This window comes from Canis aureus, chromosome 5 (assembly GCF_053574225.1).
Source record: "Canis aureus isolate CA01 chromosome 5, VMU_Caureus_v.1.0, whole genome shotgun sequence".
Classification (NCBI taxonomy): Eukaryota; Metazoa; Chordata; class Mammalia; order Carnivora; family Canidae; genus Canis; species Canis aureus.
The window spans coordinates 14,508,989-14,535,831 of NC_135615.1; the positions used below are offsets into that span (position 1 = coordinate 14,508,989).

The 26,843-nt window shown below is 45.2% G+C and overlaps 1 long non-coding RNA gene across 2 annotated transcripts; it reads right to left on the bottom strand.

Annotated features, from left to right (window-relative positions):
- On the bottom strand, positions 1-25,337 carry LOC144313714 (uncharacterized). 2 transcript variants are annotated; one of them, XR_013379341.1, is made up of 5 exons: positions 25,074-25,337; positions 22,977-23,041; positions 9,813-10,474; positions 8,892-9,078; positions 1-204 (listed from the first exon to the last, which is right to left on the bottom strand). It is a non-coding gene; the product is annotated as an uncharacterized LOC144313714 (long non-coding RNA). The 2 variants fall into 2 exon arrangements; XR_013379342.1 differs by lacking the exon at positions 1-204 and adding an exon at positions 213-2,074.
- Between the last annotated feature and the right edge of the window lie 1,506 nt (positions 25,338-26,843).

Below are 26,843 nucleotides of genomic sequence, written 5' to 3' on the forward strand. Positions count from 1 at the left end.
TTAACCGTCTGAGCCACCCAGGTGACCCCAAAGTCACTTTTATTTCTGTATACTGGCATTGACCAATCAGGAGTTGGAATTAAGAAAAAATAATGTCATTTACAACAGCATCCAAGAAAGTGAAATTGGAGTACATTTGACAAGAGATATGCAGGATCTGTACACCGTGAACTGTGAACCATTGCTACGGCAGTTGGAGAAGACCTAAACGAATTGAGAAAGATGCCTTGTTATGGGTGAGGAGACTGACCCCAGCTAAGATGTCAGTTCTCCCCACATTGATCTATTTCTAGACTTAACCCAACTCCTACCAAAATCTCCATCGTTTTTACGTAGAAACTCAATTGATTCTAAAATTTGTCTGGAAATGTAGAGAACCTAGAACAGTCAAATAACTTTGAAAAAGAGAAGAGGCTACCTGATTTTAAGATCATTGAAATTAGGAGGTTAAGTTCTTTCTCATATCTCTTTTTCAGTGCAAAACCTTACCTGTGACTCCCTAGGAGTCTTCTCATTGGCCTGAGGTTGAGGATGATCTTGTGGGGAGGATGGGTCCCCAGAGGAAACCCTGGGGGCTGTTCCAGAGAAGAGGAACAGACAGATGTGGGACACACAGAAACCACAGATATCCATCGCAAGGGAGCCATGAGAAGAATTCAGGGCCAGCCGCTCATTTCGTCTGGTAACTCCCAATAAAACAAATGTGGTTGTGGAGGTTGTGCACATGCTAGACAAGCTACACACCTCAGGGCCACAGAACCTGGGAAACAGTGGAGGGAGTATTCAAGACACACTTGAAGAGTACGTAAGGTTGTGAAATGTCTTCCCTTGTGAGGCACAGCAAAAGTCTAAGGGAGCAAAGGTGGAACCTTTGCTTCCCCTCCAGTGATATCACCTTTAAAGCTATCCCCATTGTTCAGTGGAGAGTCTCTCACAGGGAGCACAGTCCAGGGCACTGGCCAGCCAGAGGTTGGCAGCACTGTGTGGCCCTAGGAAGTGGGAAGGGGGCTCTTCCTCCTTCTTTGCTAGTCTAAGCTCCCAGATGGAGGACTGAGGAAAGGGTGGCCTTGGAGAAAGGCCAGGAGCTGTGGGATGCCAGAGAAAGTCTGTGAGGGGGACAGCAGATGGGGGTGGAGGGGGAAAGGGGATTAACGCTCAGTCTTCAGATTATGCTGTGGATTGGAATGGCCAGCCTTCAGCCTTTAGCTGCAGAAAGGGCTGCTGCCTGAGGAATACTGGAGTGGCACGTAACAAGCAAAGTAACTTGCAAACTTCTCTGAGAAGTAGTTGCTCTTAGAGCCCACAGACCCAGACTTGGCCCCAGGGGCCCCTTTCCTGCCCCTGCCCCTACTCTAGCTCTCTGTGCCCCCATCACAGAAACTTCCAGGTGGCAATCTCCATGCTACAGGGGCTGGGGAAAGCAGGTAGGAGGGCCTCAAGTGGAGGAAGACATGTCCCCCCCCCCTTCACTTCAGGCTCATTTTTGGCTCCCAATCTGACATCTTCTCAGATCACACACAAAGATGTGTTCTTGTCCTTGGGCCACCAGAAAGATATTCCCAGTATATTAGAATGATAATAAAGTTGCAAAACTTACTTAACGCCTGTTAGGTACCAGGCACTCTTCAAAGCGCTGTACCAATCGTAGCTCTTTGAACACTTACGACTGCATGTGGGAGTTACTATTATCATTCCCATTTAACAGTTGAGAAAACTGAGGCACAGACATATTAGTAACTTAGCCATGACAGGCCTCTGTGTCTTCCCTGAACTCCTTTCCATTCAGCCCCAACCTTTTTGGAAACAGTTGCTCCAGAACATACCCGGTGCCTTAGGAGAACCAGGTGATACTGAGAAAACCACCCCACTATAAATACATACACTCAATTCTCATTATTTAAGAGAAATCTTGACTTCCTGGCCTTTTTCAAATGACTTTACTGTGTTCAGGTTTCTGAACAGGTTCTTATTTTACTACCAGTGGCCCATAATGGTGACTTTTTCTTCCCCCGGAGGAAGGACTATTTGTCCCAGGATGACTTGGTTTCTCCTTGGAAGACCGAAACTGCTAGACCTGTAAAAATGGGATAGTTTGTCTCTAGCTAAAGAATTCGTGGTGGGCAAGGCTGTGTGGGGGGAGTGGGGACAGGAAGAGAGGGCGGCCCCCGACTTTCACTACAGGTCCCTAACACAGAGGATGTCAGACCAAATATTGGAAACCAGGCAGCTATGTCCAGACTTTATCACTCTCCTTTTAACCTTCTATTTTGAAGTGGTTACAGATTCACAGGAATTTGCAAGGCTAGTAGACAGACGTCCTATGGACAGACTATTTACCCGGCTTCCCCTCAAAGGTGACACCTTACACAGCAAGAGAACAATGAGAAAGGCAGACTGACACTGGTACAGTGGTGTCACACATCGGGCCATTTCATCACACGTGCACATATGTGTGATGGGGGCTGCAGTCAGGACCCAGAACTCCTTCCTCACGGCAAGACTCCCTCCTCCTCCTCCTCCTTCCTATCCTCTGGCCATCACGAATCTGTTCTCCATATCTTTCATTTTGTCATTTTGAAGATGTTATGTAACTAGGAACATCGACTATTTACCTTTAATGTAATTATTGGTATATTAGGAGCTAAACCAGCCTTTTTATTTTTTTGTTCTCTGTTTTTCCCTTTGCTTTCTTCTGTTTTTGCTTTTCTGTCTTACTGTTGGTTACTTGAACATTTGTCAGGATTCCATTTTGATTTTTCTCTACTGTTTCCAAGCGTTTCTCTTTACAGAGATGGTTTAGTTGTTGGTTTAGCTATCGTACATTATGCATACATAATTTATAGCAGTCTGCACTATTGACATTTTACCAGTTTGAATAAGGTGCTGAAAGCCTCCCTCTTTTTCAGTTCCTATTACTCTCCCTTGTTTATGATATAATTTCCTGGAGTATTTCCTCTCCATGCATTTAGAGCCAATTGAACAATGTTGTAATTTTTGTTTCAACCAAACACAATTTAGAAGATTCAAGAAGTCTATTGTCTTTGTCTTTTTCATGTTCTTCCCATTGTTCTTTTTCCCCTCCCAGATGTTTCTTTCTGTTCAAGAATTTTTTTAAGCTATTTTAGAATATGTCTGCCCACCACAGATTCTCTTTGTTTTCCTTCATTTTAAAATATCTTGATGTCTCTTTACTCATTAAGGATTTCTTCACTGGATACAGGATTCTGGGCCAATAGCTCTTTCAGCGCTTGAAAATGTGGTGCCACTTCCTTTTGGCCTCTGTGGTTTCTGATGAGAAATTCACTGTCATTCAAATTATTTTTCCCCTCAAGGTAAGGTATTATTTCTCTCTTATTGCTTTCAAGAAGTTTTTGGTGGGGCACCTGGGTGGCTTAGTTAAGTGTCTGATTCTTGATTTCAGCTCAGGTCATGATCTCAGTGTTGTGAGATCAAGCCCCATGCAGGGCTCTGCGCTCAGTGGGGAGTCTGCTTGAGACACTCTCTCTCCCTCTGCCCCTCTCCACCTAGTGCTCCTTCTCTCACAAATAAATAAATCTTTTTTAAAACAATTTTTTTTTGGTCTTTACTTTTTAGAAGTTTAACTATAATATGACTTGGTGTGGTTTTCTCTGGCCTTATCCTCTTTAGGCTTCATTCACCTTTTCAGATCTGTCAGTTTAGGTCTTTTGCTGAATTTTGGAAATCTCCAGCTATATTCCTTCTAATGCCTTTTCCACTCTTCTCCTCTCTTTTGGGGACTCTGGTGACATGAATATTAACTCTTACAAGGCAGTCCCACAGGTCCTGAGGTTCCCTTTTATTTTTTATTCTATTTTCTCTTTTGTTTAGACTGGGCACTTTCTATTATTTTATGCTCAAGTTTATTTATCCTTTCATTTGCCATTTCCATTCTGTTGTTGAGCCCATCCATTAAGTATTTAAAATTTTGGTAATCATCTATTTTTCAGTCTTAAAAATTCCATTTAAAGAATTTACATCCTTACATCTTCTATTTCCTGGTTGAGATTTTCTTTTTGTAAGTGGGCTTGTAATTGTTCATTGGAGCATTTTTAGGATGGCGGTTTGAAATTCCTTGTCACATAATTCTAACATTTGTATTGTCTTGGTGTTGGTGTGCGTTGAATGTCTTTTCTCACTCATAGTGATTTCCTGCTTCTTGGAGTAGTGATTTTTGCTTGTATTCTGAACCTGGATATTGTGTTACAAGACTTTGCCCTTTATTTACATCTTCTCTTTTAGCAAGTTTCTACGGATACATGGGTCAAGCCAAGCAGAGCTCTGCCCCACTTCATGGTGCTGAAAATTGTGGATTCCCACCCACTTTCCAGTGATACTGGGGGAAGGGGAGGTGCTGCCTCATTACCACTGTGTGAGTGTGGAAGTTCAGTGTCCTCACATGGTCTTCACTGGCTCTAGAGAGAGGGTGGGTGGGACTGAAGTTTCCAGATCCCTACTCAGTCTTCTCCGATGCCACCCTAGTATGCAGGAGGAGGAAGGGCACCTTGTTAGAGTAGGCGAGGTGGACATGGAGGCTCCCTGTCCTGTTTGTGCCAATGGAGTGGCAGTGTGACAACATTTTTTCCTTGGTGTTTGGTTGAGGGTGGAGTGGTTATTGTCTAAAAGTTTTCTGGGCAGCCTGGGTGGCTCAGCGGTTTGGCACCGCCTTCGGCCCAGGGTGTGATCCTGGAGCCCCAGGATCGAGTCCCATGTTGGGCTCCCTGCATGGAGCCTGCTTCTCCCTCTGCCTGTGTCTCTGCCTCTCTCTCTGTCTGTCTCTCATGAATAAATAAATAAAATCTTTAAAAAATAAAATAAAATAAAAGTTTTCCATCTTGCTCGGTTGCCCCTTTCCTGGTCCTTTACCTAGGGAAATATATTTACATTGCTAGTATTTACATTTATATTAAATATTTGTATATAAATATATGTAAAATATATCTATATATTTATTACAAAATATAAATGTATCAATAGAAACATATATTTATCCAAGTATTTTTATTTGTATTTAACAGGTGGAACAGAGAAAGTGTGTATACCCCATCTTGATGTGGAGATCTAATCTTAGAAGAAAAGAACTCTCCACCCCAAAGCACAAAAAGAAAGATAAGCTTGACCACTGCCAATGCCCCAGCAGCAGCAGCTCAGTGGACAGATCACCAAGATGGGAGAGCTCTAAGCAGTGAGCTCTCAGCTTTCAACTCACATAACACACTCAATCCATTCAGTGTGTTTTCAACTGCTTAACCATTTTACTCACTAGATTTTGTTTTGTAGGAACAAGCCCCCCTTCTGAAAGTGAAAATTTGTCACTCTAAGATTTAAAAGAAAAAAAACCTACTGACCCTGAAGACTTTTCTAGAAGCAAAGTTATAGCACTGCAGTTAGAAAGCACACTGTCTTCCAAGAGAACTTGTTTATTTGGGGTATCATTTCTGAAGGTATTGTCAGACAAAACCAAACAGAAAAAAGTCACCTTCCTTCTTTCAGAAATAATCTCTCCCTTCTACCTTCAGTGGGTCATGGGGATCCCTGAGGGCTTCTGTATTATTAATAACTTCATGGAGAAAGGCCAGGCTTTAGGCTCCAATAAATGAACAAAAATGTGTTGTATTGATGGAAGCACAACATTATTAGCTTTAGCCCTGGAAGGTTTGTTAAGGATTCAGTGACTAGTTTCACTTGCAAATAACAGTTAGTTACCAAACACCTAAAAGGCTAAATTTAACAAGAAGTACAGCATTTCTACCAGTGTTTTCTTTTTTTAAACCTTCATTCCATTACTTATTCAACAAATATTTACTGAACACTTATTTTGTGCCAGTCACTGTTCTGGGTGCTGGAGATACGGCACCAAAGAAAACAAAACTCTGCCTTCATGTTGGCTGACATTCTGCTGGGAAGACATATGATAAATGTAATAAATAAATAAAATATATAGCACATTAGAAGGTCATAAGTGCTCTGGAGAGAAATGAAGCGGGAAAAGGAAGTAGGAAGTGCTTGTAGGTCGGATTGCATCAGTGTGGCCAGGGGAAGCCTCATTGAGAGGATGACATTTGAACAAGAACTTGAAGGAGGGACAAGGTAGCGAGGGGGTGAGGCATTTGGACTGCAGGGCAAAGGCCCTCCCCACAGTGCTGACAGCCTTGAGCTGGGAGCATGCCTGACCTGTTCGAAGACTGTCAAGAAGGCAGAGGAAAAGACTCCATGAGGTGGACTCCTAGTCAGGGCAAGTGAACATGGTGAAAATAATGTTTTAAGATTAATCTGGCAGTGGGTCCCAGAGGAGACTCACTACTTTGGTCAGAAGGGAATAATCGTGCACCTGGGAGAAGCAATCAGAATAGGCTGGTGTGAGAGCCTCCTGAGGGAAGCTTCAGTGGAATGGGCAATTACTGGTTATTGGGGAGGACTTTAAAGTACATGTGTGCATGTACCTGTGTTCTGGCGCTTTTGACAGTGAGATGCACACCCCCCCCCACACCAGTTTCCTTCCTGCTAGCCCGGAAGTTATATAGCTCCCAAGAGGTTCCTTCTGGCTTCCCCCTCTTATATTGCTTGCCCCCCACGAATGACCCTCCCAGTGGAATAGTGGAGTATCTTGAAGTTCATGGCCCATCATTTCCCCCAGTGGTCTGCTCCTGGGTGGGGAGGCATAGGTGGTGTTGACGCAGCCAAAACTCTACTGTAAATTCATGAAATTTTTGAATTATAGAGGCTCCTAATTAAGAAATAACAATAATAAGTTTGTCATCCATTTGCTGGTGGGGTGCACTGTGCCGAGCAAAAGAGGAGCCTGGCCCTTTCACTCTGGGTTATCAGTGATAACCAGAGCTTCTCTTTTAGATACGCTGGCCCAAAGGTAAGTGTGCGTGAGTGGTGGCGGGGTGGGGGGGTCTTATCAGACACAGCAGGTGTTGGTTCCCCCCAGCCGGTGCTCTGTCTCCCAAATGGTGGATCCAGTCGTTCTTTAGGTATCCTCAGACATTCGGGTCTTTCAGACAATCAGGGACATACCTCGAGTTCCAGGCCAGATCGGGCCAACGTTCATTTTTAAAGTGGAAAAACTGATTAAATCAGACACAAAGTGTATCCCATGGGATTCTGGTCTCATGAATGTCTCTTCACGAACAGCTCTAATAAGCTGAGGAAATGCTTCATTCTCTGTTTCCTGTTACATGACTCACAGTGCATGTTAGCACATTGAAAGCTCTGAGAAGTCCTGTAATAAGGAAACTTTTAGTCTATTTAACTTAGCATTTACTAGTCTTTGCTGACCATAGAATTTGTTTTCCTTTGGATAATTCACCTCAGAGTCAGGCCTTTAGTGTCACCCTCTTCCCTTATCTTTCTCTGGTCACACAGGACGTGGCAGCCCTTTGTACCCTTGTTCCAGGGGCCTGAATCAGTTGGGGACCCTTGACAAATGAGGTCTTCAGTTCAGAACACGGCTGCCACTCAGACAGCCCGGATGTGACAGCGCTGCTCTGCCATTTGCCCCCAAACATCCTGACAGCTTATCATTTCTTAGATACTTGGAGGGTTCCATCTGCTGTCTTATCTTAGACCTTCCTCCAGGGTCCTCAGGTGTAAAGTGAGGTAAATAGTAACAGTACTAACTTTGCAGGGTTGCGATGAAGTTACCAATACGTGTTCATGCATGTCCGGTGCTCAGGACAGTTCCTGACAGCCTGTGAGCTCTATATGCATTTCCAAGTCTTGGCTTGAGGATCTTTCTTTCTTTCTCTTTCTTTCTTTCTTTCTTTCTTTCTTTCTTTCTTTCTTTCTTTCTTTCTTTCTTTCTTCTTTCTTTCTTTCTTCTTTCTTTCTTTTTTTTCTTTTTCTTTTTTCTTTCACTTTTTTCCTTTTCTGGCCTGAGGACATTTGTTAATGACCTTTTTTGTACTCATTATTGTTAAATTACAATTATTGTATAATGTTAGTTGTCTTACACACACACAGACACACACAGACATGCACACACACTCCACTCTCTTCTTCTGAATTCACTGATTCCCATTGATCTATGTCTCAGGGCCTGGGGCCCAGTTACAGGCCCCCTGAGGTATTAACTCAAAAGATGAGAGAAAGAGAAAAAAGAGGCTTTCTTTGGGGAAGAGAAATGGGAGGAAGGGGGTGGGGTCTGCAGATATACAGGATCATTGTTCAGTGAGGGTCCTGGACAGTTTTATAGGAACAACACAGAGAAGTGTGGGCCAGCCATTCCCACTGAAGGGAAGAAGAAGCCACTGGGCTCTGTAAAGTCTCTCCAAGAGTAAGGTATGTGTATCATGTGTTAGGAAACACTGTCACACATGCCGGGAGGAAAAAAGATGTAAGCAAATGGGAAAGATTCCCCTCAGAGGTAACGGCCAGCTGAGAAGGCAGCGGCTGCCTTGTCCAGAGGAGGGGAAATGGCCGGTTTGGGGGTGCTCCTTGCCGCCCACCCTTCCACCTCCCTCACAAGAAGCAGAGAGGCACTAGAGATCCGGGAATAGCAAAGTGTGTGTTTTGCCTGTCACCAGTGAAGGAACATTTCTGAGGAAGGGGGCAGGTTCTGGAGACCCCAGCCTTTCCTCCCAGACCAACTTTTCTGAAGTGACGAGGATAGAAGGGATGCCAAGGAGACTGCATTGACATTTCCAAACCGCAAAAGTGTGTCCCTGACTCTCAGAGGGCAAGACCCGGGCAGGCCCAGGGGCCACTTTGGGAACCGGGCTGTGGAGTAATGCAGTGTTGAATGCATGTGCTCAGGAAGGCGTGTCACCTTACACTTTAGTGACAAAGAAAAACACTCTTCAAAAAATATACGCCTCCTTGTGCATCTTCAGTAGCTAACGGATTGAAGGTGACAAGGGAACACAAACCTCAATGGCTTGCCTGTCTCTCAGGCAGGAAGGAAGCTTCCATCAGCATCGCTCTGCCCTGAAAGGTCTTTGTTCGCGGTCTCCCCTGCCCTGGGATGACTGAAGTCATTCGGAACCTCCAAAGTGAGGCCCAGTCCCATCGGTACCTGGCCACCTGGGCCTGCAAGTCTGGCAGACCCTCATCACCCTGCCACCAAACAGAATGCAAGGTTGGGTCCCCAGTGACTGCTCACACACAGGAAAGGGACAGGTCCAATTTAAATTGTGTCACTGTCTCCATGCCCAGACTGGGAGGGACAGTGCTCAGTGGAGGCATGGGCAGGGTGCCAGTAGGCTGGGGAAATGATACACTGCCTGCCAGCTAGCCCCCCTCCCCCCTCCGTGTTTTCCCGAGGATGCCCGAGTAGGCCTCACAACTCAAACATGGCCCACTTCTCCCTGGAGGTGGCTGTGTCCTTCTGACCCGCACCCAGGTCTCTACCTGCAGAGCAGGGCTGAGGATGAGCTCTCAGCCGGCCTCTAGATTTACTGTTGCACCAGGAGGGCTTGGAAAGCCTTCAAACAGGACCCCTGCCCGGATGGGCACCTCAGGTAGTCAGGTCCCCTGGAGCCCAGCCTCTGAGCTGCACGGCCACCCCTAGCAGAGCTGACTGCTTGGCGTGCTCTGCCCCGATCTGTGTGTCATGTAGTTTTGTTTGAAAGACTTGTCCTCTGCTGCTGCTGCCATGGGCCTGCTGGCCCCTGGCTGCCTGGTGAGCAGCTCCCGGCTGGAGGAGGGGGGCATCTGCAGGCGTCGTCCCTCCCCCAGCCAGGCCTGTGGCTCTGCTCGGCCAGGCCCTGTTCGCCATGGCTGCCTCTCAATTCAGGGTGTGTCTCTTCCATTTGTTCTGGAAAAAGTCCCCAGGGACAACCTGGACCTGCCTGGGAAGCCAAAGCGCAGGCTTCCAAGAATGCTGGGGCCGGTCTCAAAGCTCAGCTCCTCACAGCTCCAGTCCAGGGAGGCATATGGAGGCGGTTCTTTGTGTCCAGTGGAAGATACCAAAGGCCTGCGTGAGGAGGGGGCCACCCAGCCGGGACAAACCATTTCATCTCATCTTTCCTGAAGGCTGAGACAAGGCAGGACAAAGCCCACGTTTTCCCTTCCCCTGGTAGCCATGTAGAGGCGTCAGTGAGGTGGGGCTGAGGCCTGATTCAGTGAGCTCAAGAGCTGTTATCTGTGGGCAGATGGCTTCTCCTTGCTCGCCTTGGACTAATTGTCGGAGGCAGGCCCTGGGCCTCCTACCACAGGCCCCAGCCCAGGGAGATCCCCAGGCTCCTGGACCTCCACCTGCTCTGGGACCAAAGCTGCGGTGGGGATCACTCCTTATAAATAGCACTCACCTAATCCAAGTGCTGAATTAAATGAGACTTAAAATAGTCACACAGTCAATACCTGGTTTACTGCTCCTGGTAACCAACAGCTCCCACTTTGAAGTGCTGGTTTTCTGTGGCAGCTCCCCACTTTCCAAAGCTCTATCTCTTGAATTGAACCCAAGGCTGATTTTCTTCTGTGCTGCATGTGGTCTTTGTGTTGACAGCCAAGTCTGCAGAGGACAGTTTGACCAACATCATTACCCTGTGTGATCCTGAGCTTGCTCTGGCTCCCTCCACTGACTGGCCCAGCAGCAGGAGAACTCATTTCTCTTCACGTCTACCCCACAACCCCCGCTTCCATCCACTTTTTCTCTGTCTCTTGGCACTCACAAGAATGACCTGCTCTATGCCCTGGCCCCATCCACCACACCCTCAGGTCCTGCTTTCAGCTCAGCGTGCCCCAGCCTCAGGCTACTGCTGCAAATACTCTCCTCACCTGCTGGGGTCACAGCACCAGGGCCCCTCAGCCACTGCTGCACAGCAGGGCCCAGTGGGTAAGCAGATGGGTTTGGGTTTTCAACGAACATTAAGTATTAGCTAAGTGTCATGCAGCACGTTATACGTGGGGGTTACAAGAGGAATGGCCATGGTTCCTGCTCCTGAGGCATCAGAGGCTTTGAACAGAAGGGGCGGCGGTGGTCCTGTGTTGTTTATTCTCTCCTTCATTTACTCAAGCTTTACTGGGGGCTTGTAGGTGCCAAAGACAAGGACACTCCATATCCAAACTGAATGACACCTAGTCCCCACTACACAGGAGCTTGCAGCCCAAGTACAACATTAGATAAACCGCTGTGTTCAGGGTAGGAGGCCACAGATGATTGCAGAGATATGCAGAGTAAATGGTGGGGGCCCCCTGGGAAGGTTGTCTACAGCAGAAAGCTGCAGTCCAGTTCTCTGATGATGATCCTGGAGCTGAGTTTTCAAGGGCGGTGTGGTAGATTCACGATGGTCCCGGTCTTTGCCACTCCTCACCCTGAGAAGTAGGCTCTGACTCTTCTGCCCTTGAGTATGGGATGGGCTAACTTGCTTGACCCATAGGATACAGTACAAGTGATGTTCTGGAATTCCCATGTCACCCCTCCTGACATGGGGGTGCTCTTATTGACAGTCCCACCTGGGTCCAACTAATGGACCCATTCCAGGGAATGAAGCTCTCCTGGATGCTCCAGACCAGCCCATCTGCTAGCTGAGTAACACTGAGTGACCTCTGTTGATACCATGAGGGACAGAAGAATCACTCAGCTGAGCCCTGCCCAAATTCCTATTTTAGAAAATATTAAATACTAGAAGGTAAGGCCTACAGAGGGGTGGGCAGATATATCCCCAGGATCATATTCAGGTTAATGGGGATAGGGAGAGTATGCAGGTTGTCATCCTGGTCACAGAACTTAGCATAGGTTGCTGCTGGGTGTCTCAGGCATGTGCTCCTTTCTCTTCATCAAGATAAATGATCACCCCCCACACACACACTCCCTAGACGACCACTCCCTACTCTACAATTAGGCATCCTGGCATTCGCAGATTCATTTTCTTTTTTTAAAAAAGATTTAATTTATTTATTCATGAGAGACACACACACAGAGAAAGAGAGAGAGAGAGAGAGAGAGAGAGAGAGAGAATGAGAGAGGCAGAGACATAGGCAGAGGGAGAAGCAGGCTCCATGCAGGGAGCCCGATGTGGGACTCGATCCTGGGATCCCAGGATCATGCCCTGAGCTGAAGGCAGAGGCTCAACCGCTGAGCCACCCAGGCATCCCCAGATTCATTTTTTGACTCGTTTGAAATACAATAATTTGATGTATATTCATCATACTAGCAACACTGATTTCGCCACTTCTCAGGCACTGGATTTAACACTTATGGGAATTATCTAATTAATCCTCATGCTGTCCCCCTCATGAAGCAGTTAGTACAGCCAGCTTTGCTATAATACTAGTTTGAAAAATGAAAATTTGTTTCACCGTAATTGATGTATGAGGAGAACAATGTGATCATACTGTGAGTTTTGTGTTCAATTTTGTCCACAGGCACAGACAAAACTGGGATGCAAAAGACTGCCACCAGCTGCACGTCCAGCACGTCCTGGTGCCCTTGTACAGGAGCCATACCCACCACATCCCGCCAGTACTTTCCCCCCAGTGTCAGACAGCCCTTCCCCCTCTACTGTGAGGGGAACTCATACACCAACATCCACCTCTGCAAGCAAACTCCAGGTCTTCCGCAAAGTAGAGCACCAGACTTATTTGTAGTAGTTACATATTTCTTAACCACTGAACATGTGTGCAATGATGCTACAGTTTCTACCTTATTCTATGTGTCACTGATTAAATTTTGGGGTATTGTACCCCAACCCCACTGCCTCGAGTTTTCTATCTTGTGATTTTGCAGAGCAGTGATTTTTAGGAACGCGTGTGTCATGTTGTGGCAGAACTGAGTGCACAGTTCTCTCCGCCTTAAAGATGGAGAAAGGGAGATTTGCCGCTAAATAGTACCCAGAAGTCAGAGGCCTGGGTTGAGAAACTGGCCCTGCTCACTCCCCTGTCTCCTGGATCAGGGGCTTGAAGCCCTGTGTTCAGCGCCTTTCTGTGCTCTTCTAGGTGAGTGGAGAGGAAAGACCACTGAGAAAGGGCAAGGCTTTGAATCTCTCCGGTGCCCTAATTCAGTTTGCAGCTCGCAGTTTGTCAGCAGGCCTTTCCTCTCCAGCCCCCCTGCTCCCTGCTCCCCAGGCTTGCTTCTGACTCTGCAGCGTGTGGTGCGGGGCTGGCACCTGTCCCTCTGGGCCTCAGAAATGCTTCTGGAGCCTGCCACCCTGAAGAGATGGCCTGGCTGCGGGGAGCAGAGGGGCCAGCCTCCTGGGGCAGGCATGGCCAAGGCCGGGAAGGCTCAGTGGCAGCCTGCACAAACACAGACCTGTAGTGAAGCAAACTGCTGCCTCAGAGCTCCAGGTGCGATGGGAAGTCTGCCCCCATACCTGATGGGGAGTCAGTGGGGACAGTGGCCTGCAGCCTGTTGAGACCCTGGGAGCTTCTAGAAGTGAAAGCAAGCTCCTTGCCCCTCCTATTTATCCTCGAGCCTGTGTAGCTGCTTTTCTTTGCTCTTTTTTGCCTGCGTTATCTGTTATCCGAAGCCCACCTAGGATTCAGAGCTGATCCCACACTTCCATGGTCTCCAGGGAAACTCTCCACCCCAACACACTGCAAGCTGCAAGATTCTGTGTCTTTAGAACTCAGTGTCCTGTGGTTTCATGCTCCTTTGGTAATTAATCACATCTGCTCCGTGATGAGGCTTAAGTCATCATCTGGTGCTATTAACTCCTCAGATACAGGCAGGTCCCCCCTAAGACGAATTGTGTTCTCAGGTCAAAGGTAAGTGCTGCTGGAATCAGAACACATGTTCCCATAGAAGCTGTGTTGCAATGGAGGGTGGGCCCCTACGTCATCACATAAGAGCCTATGTAACCCATAGTGTGGCTGAACCAGTAGTTGGTGTGCTGAGGTGTGGGGAGGCCATCCAGCAGGAAAGGGAAAGCAGAAAAGAGTTGATTCCTCCTGAGCATAAGACCAGTTGCCAGGAAAACACACAAACAGTCAAAATAAACAAAAAACTCCAAAACAAACAAACAAAAAACAATATTGAAAGGATTGGATGACTCTATCTCTCCTTCTGGAACCTTCTCCCACCTGCTGTTCTTTCTCCCCTTACCTGTCATCCTCCCTTGTGCCTCATGCCTGCATTTGGAGCACCTAGTGAGACGTTCCTGTCTCCAGAATTCCTAGAACTGTCTTTCCCAAGGCTCCCCAAGCCCATGAACATTCTTATTTTGCCTAAAGGGTTTATCCAAGAAAAACATTGAGACTAATAAATGCACTGCTACAAGGAGGATGGCAGAGAGGTCAATAGCAGAGGATTGGTTAGGCTGGTGACCTTGGGTGAGGAATGAACCTCCAGCTACAGCTTCCTCCTCTGATGACAATGCAGTTATAAGGACAGAGAGGATGTGGGTGGACCTAAATGCTATCCTGAGTGGGTGTCTTAAGAGCTCAATGAGCGTTTGCTATTTGGTGGCGTAGGCTCACTACCTAGGCCTGCAGGCATCCCTAATGGGAAACAATCCAAGCTTCTCTAATATGTCCATTTGGACAATTATATTTCAGACTCTATTTATTTTTTATTATTTTAAAAAGATTTTATTTACTTATTCATGAGAGACAGAGAGAGAGAGAGAGAGAGGCAGAGACATAGGCAGAGGGAGAAGCAGGCTCCATGCACCGGGAGCCCAATGTGGGACTCGATCCCAGGATCCCGGGATCACAACCTGAGCCAAAGGCAGATGCTCAACTACTGAGCCACCCAGGCACCCTCAGATTCTATTTCTTTAAATATTACTTCTTCTCTATTTTCCCTTATATGTCCATCTAGGCCTCCAATTTCATTTATTTGAAACATTTTTACTGATTCTTATATGTCTGTTAAGCTTGAAGAAGCATCTTTTTCCCTCTGTCTGTGCTGCTTCCTCCTGGATACTTTTAACTCATCTCTCTTCCAAGTCACTAAACCTGTTTCCTGCTGTGTACTATTGTTTAATCTACTGGATTCTTATTTTCTATTATTGTGGTTTTCAGTTCTAGGAGTGTCCTTTCCTCTAGATTCCAGTTCTCTGGTGAAATTCCCTGTCTTCTCCATTATTTTCTTGAACTGTTGATCATAGCTATTTAAAACCTGTGTCTGTTACATTTAGCATCTAAATCACCTCCCTCTGGTTCTACTTTCTGCTTTGTCTCTTTCTATCCCCTCCCCTTACCCCATGTGATTTGTTGCTGTCTCCTGGTCGTCTGATGATTTTTTAATGTTGGGCATTATGTAGGATAAGTCACAGAGAGTTTGGCTGATGTTACCTTCTTTAAGAAAAGACTTAGTTTTCTTCTGAGAGGCTGATAATTTGCTGATCTCCTTGAGATTATTTCAGGCTCTTACTCCTATGGGCTAGCTCTTCCAAGTCCTCAACTAAAATCAGTGCCCTTCCTTCTTGCCGCCCTTGAACTCATTGCTGTATCTCTAGCACTGTAAGATGACCGAAGTTAATATTGGCTTTCTAACCTCTTAGAGGCCGATTTCTGCTTGGTTTCTCAGTGTGTGATGGATGCTGTGATGCAATGGCCAGGTACCTTCAGAAATGAAAGATTTATCCCCCTAACTACTTGGAGTCTCATCAGAAGGCAGCCTCCAGCAGTGCTTGGGTGGCTCAGTTGGTTGAGTGACTCTTGGTTTCGGCTCAGGTCATGATCCTGTGGGTCATGGGATGGAGCTCCATGTTGGGCTTCATACTCAGGGGGAGTCGGCTTATAGGTTCTCCCACTCTGCCCCTCCCCTCACTCATGCACATGCTCTTTCTCTCTCTCTCTCTCAAATAAATAAATGTATCTTAAAAGAAAAAAAAAAGAAGAAGCCTCCAGTCATCAGCCTTCTTTGGGGATTGCCTCTTCTGAAGAAAACTGCTTCTCCACCTCATTCCAGCCTGTACCCTGTTCGACAACTCAGGATAACTCAGAAGGCTTCTTCTAGCTCTAGAACTTGCTATGGGTCAGCAGAGGCTGGACCTGCAACACAGCCCTGCCTTCTTCCTCTCCCCTTCACAGAGGTTGATCCTAAATACCCTCTGGTGAGCATCATGCTTACTAATCTGTTTTAGGGAACCCAATCTTCAACATTAGGCCTGTATAAGCACAACTGAGAAGTCAGCAAATGCCTCCAGGGGAAGTCCTGCACAGAATATTAGGCACATATCAATGCATTTCCTGTGCCTTCAGGATCTTGGCCCCTTTGGGGCCCTGGTTGCCTTGGTTGCTCTCCAGTGCTTTCCAACAGTTGGCCTTTGTATTTTATCCAGCTTTATAGTTGTTCTCAGTGGGGGATTAATCTGATATCATCCATTCCATCATAGCTGGAAGCATGTTCACTGTTTTAAATCTCAAAAGTCAGAAGGAGCGATGAGGGAAACTGTTGTGGTAGATCTAATTCTGTTCAACAAAGAACAGTTGGTTGGAAATGCAGAAATGATGAGAATGTGAGGAGGAAATGATCTGGTTGTCTCGGACTATGCAGGACTCCCAGGCTGGGACGTACAGAGCATAGCCAGATACATGCTCTGGACTTTAGAAATATAGATTTCAACCTTCCAAGGAAAAGATATAGATACCAGAGCCAGATAAGTAAAAGTGAAGAATTATCAAAAGACTCTCAAAGTGAAATTTTGCTATAAAAAGTGAATTTCCCTCTAATGACAAAATCTCTTACAGAAAGAGAAGCAAATCTAAAATATGGGCTGATATGCAGTATGCCTTTTGGTATTTCTTTTTGGAGAATAGATAATAAATAATGGCTATGAATAGAGATATTAATAGTTTGAACAATAGGAACAACATCAGAAGGACCTAAAGGAGAGGCTGGAAGGCTGGGAGAAACCTAACAAGATAAGATTTAACGGGGACAATGAATTTACTCAGGTCCTGAGAACCTAACTTCACAAGAGCAGGGTGATAAAAATCAGGTTTAGTAAGTGTTGGTGTGAAAAACAACCAACCAGCAACATACCTTAAGCACTTCAGTTTACTTAAAAACACAGGTTGAATTAATAGTATGAAGTTGTCATCAAAAATAATCTTCAGTCATGCTAAGAGAAGTATAAAGTCTCAAATGAAGAAGCTGGAAGAGTTCTGTGATGTTCCGTGCTGTGCGCCAGCAGGGTAGTAGAAGGAGTGGATCACATGAAGTGCTTCTGAAGAAATGAGAAGAGGTAGGTGTGTTGAAGGTGTTGTCTTCAAGTCTGTCTTTGGCTATCACACTGAGGGGGCTTTTGTTTCTTTTTTTCCCCCTTCACATCATGAAAGACAGATTGTGAGGATACAGATTTAGATTCAAATAAATGAAAGAATTTTAAATGAGCAGAACTGTTGGAAAGCAAGGGGGGCTTCCTTTCAAAATAGTGTTGTCTCGCTCACTGCTGTGTGACTAAAGGTCAGTTGTTGGCTGAAAGGTGGAGGAGATAAGGGAATGTTTTGGTTGACTCATACTGTTTAGAAAGTTTGAGTGAACATTCAAGTTTGGGAGATTTTACTTTATTTTAATTTTTAAAAAATATTTTATTTATTTATGAGAGACACAGAGAGAGAGGCAAAGACAAAGGCAGAGGGAGAGGTAGGCTCCCCACAGGGAGCCCGGTGCGGACTCAATCCCAGGACCTTGAGATCACGCCCTGAGCCAAAGGCATTCAGTCAACCACTGAGCCACCCAAGCAAGCATCCCTTTTGGGAGGTTTTAAGTAAAGTATCAAGTGTCTGGATTCTGTTGAAGAATCGGAAGATCTGCCAACACCAGGTCCTCTTTTCTGCATGACAACAAACCCACTGGAGCTAATTTTCTCCTCTCCTTCATACCAGGCTACATTCTCCAGTTCTCCCAAGTCTTTCCCACTCAAGCAATGCATGCTCTTGACCAGACAATTGGACACAGCTCCATCACCTGTCTGGCCACTGTAGGCACTGGAGTTTGAAAACCCTACTGAAGAGGACACTCAACTGTTAGATCAGGGTAGAGCAATCTCACAGCCTTGCTACCCCTCCCTTTCTAGTAGGAACAGCCCACCCAGAGCCCCTGTGGCCAAGATGGCTGTGTTTTGTACTGTGTTTCTCCATGTTGGACTGAACAGTTTGGGTTGACACCTGATCTCAGGGCTGTCAATTCACAGGGTGACAGTAACACATAATCGGGCCTGGTGTGTAAAAAGGTACTGAATAAAATTTTCTCAGATTCTAAAACTAAGAAACGCATGTGAGCCAGCAAGTTTGGTTTTGATGCTAAGGGGAGGCTGGAAAAGTCATAAAGGACCACGAGCAAGTTGAAAGTGTGAGGCAATTAAAAAGAGTTCATTTTTATAGGGATAGGAGGGGGCATGTGAATGAAGAGGCAGAGGTATACCCCTGAGAGGGCAAATCGTGTGGTCTGAGACAGACAAACCAAGTCGCTGGGCCCCAAGGCCGTCTTGGATCTTTATAGTTTTTCAGCTTCAGACCTGGTTCATGCATCTTCTTACTCGAGCTAAGTGGAATGTTCTCTTGTCCTTGCACTTGAGAAAAGCTAATCAGAGCCATTATTAAGGCCTCTACTAACCTGAAAGTCTGTGAGTCTACAAATTGAGTTTAAGCATCTACCTCCCTGATATGACTTCCCTAGGCCCCCATCACTGTGGACAGATAACAGATGCAGTAGGACTCCATCTCATGCCCCCCTTTTGCTTCTGCAACAAAGGTATACGTATAATTGCAAGGCAAAAAAGTGCAAGCATGTGAAGATCTAATTTTATCACATTATCATATTCCCAACAAGAAAAAAAAGCGTGTAGGTAAACCTCCTTGCTTCTTATATACATCTGTCAGCCCTAATCAGAAAAACCCCACTTAAGTGATGGAAAACTATTCAGAGGTTGTCATCATTCTTGTGAACCTGAAGAATATTTAACTTGTTGATTAAGCACTTAACATTACAAATGAATGCAAAACTGTCTATCAGTTCTGGTGTGATTATTTTGGAAATGGTGTGAGTTTTGAGGGTGCTGTGATAATGAATGACCTTTGTGACACTTATGGCTTGCATCAGCCTTTTTTTGAGGAGTCACTCTGAGGGCTCAAGGGGAGAAAAATAAAAAGAAAGAAAGATGCAGATTATAACATCATAAAGTCGCTGATTTGTCTTTTTCAAGCAACTGGTGTTGAAACGACATGACAAAGAATTTCAGGCTGTAGCTGGAGGGAGTGAAGGGCATTGAGGAAGTGCAAGGAAAATGTGTTATTGAGGAAAGCTGCCAACTCTGATGGGTCTCCCTGGCATCCGCCAAATAATCTGACACCAGTCTCTGAGCAGTCCCAGAGACTGAGAGACACACAGAGACAAAACAGCTGGGGAACGGACTACACTTTCCTCTGTGCAGCCAAGTCTTTTGGCGTCACAGAGATTAGGACTTGACTGATCTCACCGGAAAATTGTTCCAGCCTTTGCTATGCTCTGTTTTCGTAGACACCGTTGAGCCTTCCAAGGGAAAAAAATATCCACACCTGCTTAATCATTTCAAAAACAATAGAATACAGGGCACTTATTACCAAAATAGTGCAACAAGCAATTGTTTCCCTTCTCCCCGTTTTTGCTAGTTTCAAAGGGTGTCAGAAAAAAGGTATCTTTGCAATTTCTGGTGATAAAGACAAATTCATAAGAAAGCACCAGGGAGAGAGAGAGAGAGAGAGAGAGAGAACACGTTTTATTATCTACTTTTAACATTTATTTATAAGTCATATGAAGTAGAATACAGGAAAATAGCTCTTTGTGGTGTGTGGGTTTTGACAAATGCACAGCATTATACTTCCATCCCCAGGATCCATAGGGCACAGCTCTCGGAGCCCCAGGGTATCCCTCCACCCTCACCCTGGCAACCACTCATCTCTCCTCCGCCTCTGTAGTTTGCCTTTTTCAGAATATTGTATGAATGGGATCATTCATATAATTGTTTGTTTATTAATTATTGACTCATTAACTTTTGCTAAAGTTTCCACAGATATAGTGGTCTGTGTCGAGAAAAGAAAATCTGGAAAAATATTTTGGTTCCTCGGGATCTTAAAAGATAAGAAGGAGGAAGTGGGGAAGTGGCTGGGCCTGTCTGCAGAATTACTTTCATCTGTGCAGAGGATGTGTCTTAAAGGTGGTAATAAGAACTGATCCCAAAGCTCTAGGCACCCAAACTTGGCCTCTGTAACACACAAAGGAAGAACCCATGTGCTTAGCCCTTGGCCACCTTTAACCAGCCTTGGGATCTGACCCAGGGTTGGGTAATTAACACAAGTAATTAGCTCCTATTTAGTTATGAGCGTAGTTGTGGTGTATGCAGCATCAGGCTTGTGGAGAAAAGTGCAAATTAACTCGGCGTCCTGCTCCATAGCAGCCACCTTTATTATGCTTTATCAACATAGCAGCTGGATTAGCCCTCCATTCAGTTTGCTTTCCCTCATTACGATAATTGCCTTCTGAACAATGGCATGTGTCAGCTTGATCCTCCTTACTCGGGGAACATGATTTGTTTGTACAAGTAAACCTGCTGGCAGAAGGGGCAGCTGGCTAGGCTAATATTTGGTTCTTGAGATTGATATTAAGTTTTAAAAATCAAGTTAGATTTGCTCTACTAGAGATTCTTGGAAGGCTCATTATTAAGTCAGGCCCTATGCCGGTTGTGTTCACCCAATGATGGGTACCCCCATTTTTCAGATGAGGAACTCCCATCCAGCTTCTCTGCCCCTCCCCCCCCCCCCCGGGAGACTTTCCCCCATGTTTGTGGGCTCCACTGGTTTTGTTCTTCAAGATGTTTGATAGGTTCTACAAAGTGGCTGCCATCATATGGAGCTTCTACCAAGAGGCAATGATACCTCAACAGGGGTCACATGTTATGTTTTGTCAACATACTTGGAAACTTTCTGAGAGTTTCACAACCACTTTATGAAGTAGACTGAGGGCATGGGAGTCAAGTCACTTGAGTTCCTTAGAGGCTTTTTAAAATGGCCACTCCTCCATCCTCTCCATGGGCATCTTCAACTGTTGTTTACAAGGAGATTTAGGAAAGACTTTTGAGCCCTTGGCCATCCCAACAAAGAAGGGACTGGCCTCAGCTCAGGCCCTCTAGAGGAGACTAACTCATAACTTCTAGCAGTGAGTGGGCCCAGCTCTGTACAGCTGCCTGGAAGGAGGTCTCCTGCAACCCCAGAAGGTATGGAACCCTCATTAATCCCATTGCAAATTGTTACTTCTGGAGGACTCTGTGTGTGTACCCCATGCAGGAAAGTCAGAGGGAGGGAAAGTACAAGAAAAGGGAAAGACAGTCTGGTTTGTTCCTTCTGGGAGTTAGTTGGGGGAGAAAAAACAGTTATCTCAAGTAACTTGGTGACTTAGGTCCTTAAGATGTACATGTTTCTATAGTCATATCTTTGTAGGAGTAGTAGTAATACTGGCAAAAGATACAACCCCACCCCCACCCCCAGACTCTGGGGTCAGGTAAATGTTGGCTCAGTTTCCAACTTTCATTACTCTCTGTATAACTTTGAACGAGCTCCTTAAATTCTGTGAGCCTCAATTTCCCCACCTGTAAAAGAGGATATTACTGTTCTTGTAGGGTTATTGTGATAGATAAGATCATGCAGCTAAAGCTAATCAACTGAAGGCTATTTAACCTCAAAGACCATGCTCTTGGGCATTAAGCAGATACATAAACTTTTGTTTCTGTGTGAAAGACAGGTGACTGTGTCTGTGCATATATTTCTATTACAGAGCTGGACTGAGAAAGAGTCCATTTAAGGTTCCCTCCCTCAAAAAAAATCTGGGAGTCTTAGGATATAGCCAATAGATTGAAGGTGGGCATGTAAGGCCTGCTAATAAATATTTGGAGTACATGGTAGCATCTTGGCTTAATTAGGGATTCCACCTACTAGGGCTGGAAGGTGGTTTCTTGCAGCATTGTGATTCAGTGGTTTCTACCAAACCCTCTGCCGCAAGTGGTGAGCATAAAGTTATCTGCACTGAGTATAAAAGACTGGTGATGGAGGGTTATGTGCCCTACTCCTAGCCAGCCTGCTATTATCTAGTGGGGTTATTTATGGTTAGGTAAAAAGGACAATCATGAGAACCATCCTTTAAATGGTTTTGCAGGGGTAATATGGAGTCATCAGACGGTGTCTAGGCACCTCATGTCCCACTGGGAAACTGCAATAAAGCGATATGGGAACAAACATCAACTAAACTCCCCTAACTTCCCTCCACCCCTCACAGAAAGCAGAAACAAAAAAACCCTACAACTGTGAGCTTTCTATACTTGTTTATTAGAAAACTGCAAGATGCTCATTTAAAAAATAACATTAGAAAACTATCCAATGAATATGTGTTTATTGTAGAAAGATGGGGAAATGTGGGTAAGAGAAGGAAAGTAGTTACCTATAAGCCTTCTTCCTCTCTCCTTCAAGATAACCGTTGTTAACATGTCGGTATCACTTCGGGATCTTTAAGCCACACACACACACACACACACACACACACACACGCGTGAGTGCGCGCACCCCCACATGTATAGACATATGCATATGTTTGTTTATAGAAATGGGATTGCTCTATACACACAGTTTTATAAACGGAATTCTTCACATACTATCTCATAAACAATTCCAGGTTATGAAATCTTTGAGGTGCTGTATCTTTTTATAGGGGTTAGCTGGCTCCAACATCAGACATTCACAGTGTCCCTCCAGACGCAGCCCTCTGAAGAGGCCTGGCCCCGGGGATTACTTTTTGGGTATACTGTGAATTCAGGAAGCTTGAGTGGGCTATGGGAGCCCCACATGCAAGAAATCAGCTTTCATAAATCCTAAATAAGAACCAGAGTTATTGTTGCTTCTTCATAAAAGTGAACTGGAATAACAAATGCCACCTGACATCTCAGCCAGCAGGGACCCTTTGCTGTGTGCGTACATTTGCAATCCAAATAAGGCATCAAAACCTAAGAAGAGAATGGGCGACAGAGCCGGGTGAGGCTGAGAAATGCTTCCCTGTCACTTCTTTGGCAAGAGAACTGATCTTTCCACCACCTTCTTACCTCCATCATATCATAAACCTGCAGCATATTTCCCTCTGTGGGCTTTTGGCAGCCAGACCTTTAGCCTGTGGATGAAAGACATGGGCTCATTTTATCAACCACCTCTGCATTCCTCTGTTCTTACGAGCTTTCACGCTAGCTCAGACCAGCGACTCTTGGTGTCTTGATTCTGACATGAACTAAGTCTTGAGGCTTCAGAGAAAAGGGTTTGATGTCATTTCAAAATGATACAAATGCAATTAACTCTAATTTGTTAATGCAGAAGCAAGACATTTCCAAAGTTGTTACTAGTGAGTAAGGGTAGCCTATTTCTGAGATGTGGGGTGTTTTCCTGCTTCCTGGTAGGGGTTCCTCTGGCCTCCTAGGTGGCTGGGTGGGCTGCTACCTCTCAGCCTGCAGCTCAGCCTCACAACCGGTATTCCTGATCTCTGGCACCATCTCATTTTTGTGCTCGCAGCCCTGTTGGTGGCAAGCAGTACTCACTAGAATCAGCTGGGGCCCAAGCGGGAAGAATGTGTTGGGGGGCTTCCTGTATCCAAGTCACAGGAAGGACGGTGGTGCGGGTGGGCTCCAGGGGTCCTTGGATGCTGGGGACCATGTGCCTACTGCCTCTTTCCTCTGCTGCTCTCTGAAGGCCTATTTCCTTCTCTCCTCAAGAATATTTCTGTAGCTTCTGCCGGCAAGGGCCCTGGGTGCTGGGGTGGGGATGGGGGTATCCGACTGGCCTGACCTGGCTAACTCGTCCCTGGTAACTGGGAGGGAGCTGATGGCAGCCCCTCTACAGCCCCATGGATGGCATGCAAGGGAGGTTTATCTAAAGGTAAGGAAGTGTGTTTCTCAGAAGCTGGCAGATTTAAAAAGCACAGATATACTCAGCTCTTCCCATCCAGCTTTGCTTTTCAGTTCCTTTGGATGGATGTCATTTTCACACTGGTCTCTCCTTGGTCCTCCTTGGCCTCTGCCCACCCCTGTCCATATGATTTTGTTTACACTGGTTCCCAGGCACAGATGCCTCCTCTCCTCTCTATTGATCCAAATCCCGCCTGTTACCCGAGGGCTGAATCTCATCCAGAAGTTCTCCCCCACCTATTCCAGCCTGTTTGAAGCTCCTTTCCCCAAGCTTGTGATGATAAACTCTTCCTGTACTCTGTTGGCTCCTGTTTTCTGAGTTGAGTCTTATCCCTGTCGCCCTCCCTATGTCCCTTCCGGGGAGAGCTGACCACTCAGTCTTTCTCTGCCTTCTAGTTTCCCATGGATAACTTTAAACCATTTCACTCTGGCTTCTTTCTCTCTTTCCCCAAATGCTTTTGCTAGATCCACCCATGGCATGTGCACTGCCCATTGGCCACTTTTTAGTTTTTATCTTACTTGACGTTTCAGAAGTACTGGACTCAGCTGGCCACTTTGTCATCCTTAAATCCTCTCTTCTCTTGGATTTCATGGCACCAAGCTCTACTTGTTTCTCCCCACTTGAGATACTCAAGTGTTTTAAAAAATATATTCCTTGTCTTCTGGGGTACTTGGGTGGCTCAGTCAGTTAAACATCCTACTCTTGATTTTGGCTCAGGTCGTGATCTCAGGGTTGTGAGATGGAGCCCTCAGTCAGGCCCTGCACTCAGTGTGGAGTTGGCTTAAGATTCCCTCTCTGCCCCTCCCTCCACTCTCATGCATGCTTATGTCCTCTCTCTCTCAAATAAATATTTAAAAATCTTAAAATGTATATATATTTTTTCTTATATACATATTTATTATTTCTTCTTTCATCTGGCTCATCTTATATACATATTTATTATTCTTCTTTCATCTGACATCTCTGCTTGTATGTCCCACAGACATCTCAAAGTTAACATGCCCAAAAGTGAATTTCCCTCAGAAATGTGGCTTTTCCCTAGGCCTTCCCATCTGAGTAAATGGCACCTTCACACAACAGTTGTTTTTACCAGGGTAAACCTTGACACTCTCCTCTCCCTCTACCCACATCCATCACCAAAGGACAGTTCCAAAACATATAAGTTCGTCTGTTTTTGTCCGTGTACCCTGTCGCTGCCTCATTGTACACTAACAAGTCCTCTCACCTAAACTAGCTCCTGACCTCACCTGTTCCTTTTCAGGTCACCTGTCCCACCTTTCCCGCTCAGCAGCCAGACATCTTCCCACATCATTCTTCTGCTCTCATACTTCAATGATGACTTATTGCTATTTAAAAGAAATCCAGAATCCAAACTCTGTCCTATGGAGACCTGATTAGGTGGCCGCTTCCTCTCCAGCCTTATTTTCCCATCAGCTTCCTGCTGACACTCCCACCCACACACTTCTGAGTTCCTGCAATCCCAGGCCCTGGCACACACCTTCCCACAGTTCCTGTCTGGAACTTCCGATTCCTCACTCTTTGTGAGGTCACAGACTAGGTCACTCCCAACACAGGCCTTTCCTGACTTACCCAGACTAAATTGAGACCATGTATCCTAGACTCTATTGGATAGCTCTATAGCGCTCCTACTTTTCTACATAACATTTATTACAATTTTAATTCTATGTTACTTGTGTGATTGTCTGTGTCCCATTAATGGTCTGTTTCACAAGGGCAGGGATCTCCACTTTGTCACTGTTTCCCCAGGAACATGGTGTGTGCTCAATGAGAAGATTTTGAATGAAGGAATGAATAAACAAAAATAAATAGATTTTAATATCCCCAAAGGACAAAATGGTTTTCATTCTTTCACCCTTAGCTAAGAGTTAATAAATACTTATTGACCTCAATACTGTATCATGAAAAAAAATAGTAATAACAAGGAAGAGAATCACAGCACTATAAATCAATGTGACAGTATAAAGGTTATGTACTCTAATATAATTAGTCCCAGCCAGTAAGGGACAGGATTCTCCCCATAGGATTCCTGAATCTGTGAAATAGTAATGCGCTTAATAATGTAAGTTTATTATATTTTGAAATAGCAGATGAATTGAACACACACATCTGGATATTTGGAATTGTATAGACAAAAACATCTGGATTATTGGCAGAATATTTCAACTTAACTAATGTATTTTAGAGCTGTGTAAACTGTCACAGATTACTCTGAAATTATGTTTCTTGGGAGATGGCCACATGAATAAATGACAGAGGAGATTTCTAGTTCCAGAAAGATGATGGACTAAGAAACTTGAAATCCCTCCTGTCACAAATGCACTGAAATTCTGGATACATATACCTTAAAAATTGTATAGCTGAGATCATGAATATCTGAAATGAGGAGAAAATGGAAAATGGAGCAGTAAGTGCAAGAACTGATGTGGAGTTTGCTTTTGGTCCCAATAAACCTAGGCGCTTGGGTTTTAACACCTATTTGAGGAGAGGAGACAAGGTCTTGGGATACTGAGAAGTATAAATTAGGACTTTTGAAAAGCTGAACTCTCAGTGGAAAGGGAGATTAGAAAAAATCTGTCTCTTGGCACAAAGAGAAGACAAGGAAGCAGTCTCAGCTTGGGTCTAGGGAAACAGTCTCCCTAGAGAAAATTAAGCCCTGGGCTAGCCCTTGGGTTTTAGGTCCAAAACATGTCTTTAATCCACTCAGAAACATGCAAATATCTCTGCAAGTCTCAGGAAACTCCTAGCAGAGAAATAAACATGACAATCTGTCCCAAAGTGGATACCCCTGGAATGCCTGGAGTCCTGAATCACCCTGAAGTGACACTCCAACAACACAGGCCTCACTGTATTTTCTCAGAAAATAAGCTCCATTAGCGATGAGCTCATGAGTTTAAAAAATTAAAAACATACAATGAAATAATTCACTGTGAGCAAGAGTCAGCAGACACAACAAACAGTAAGATTCAAGTTCCATGAGCTTGAGATAACAGAAGAAC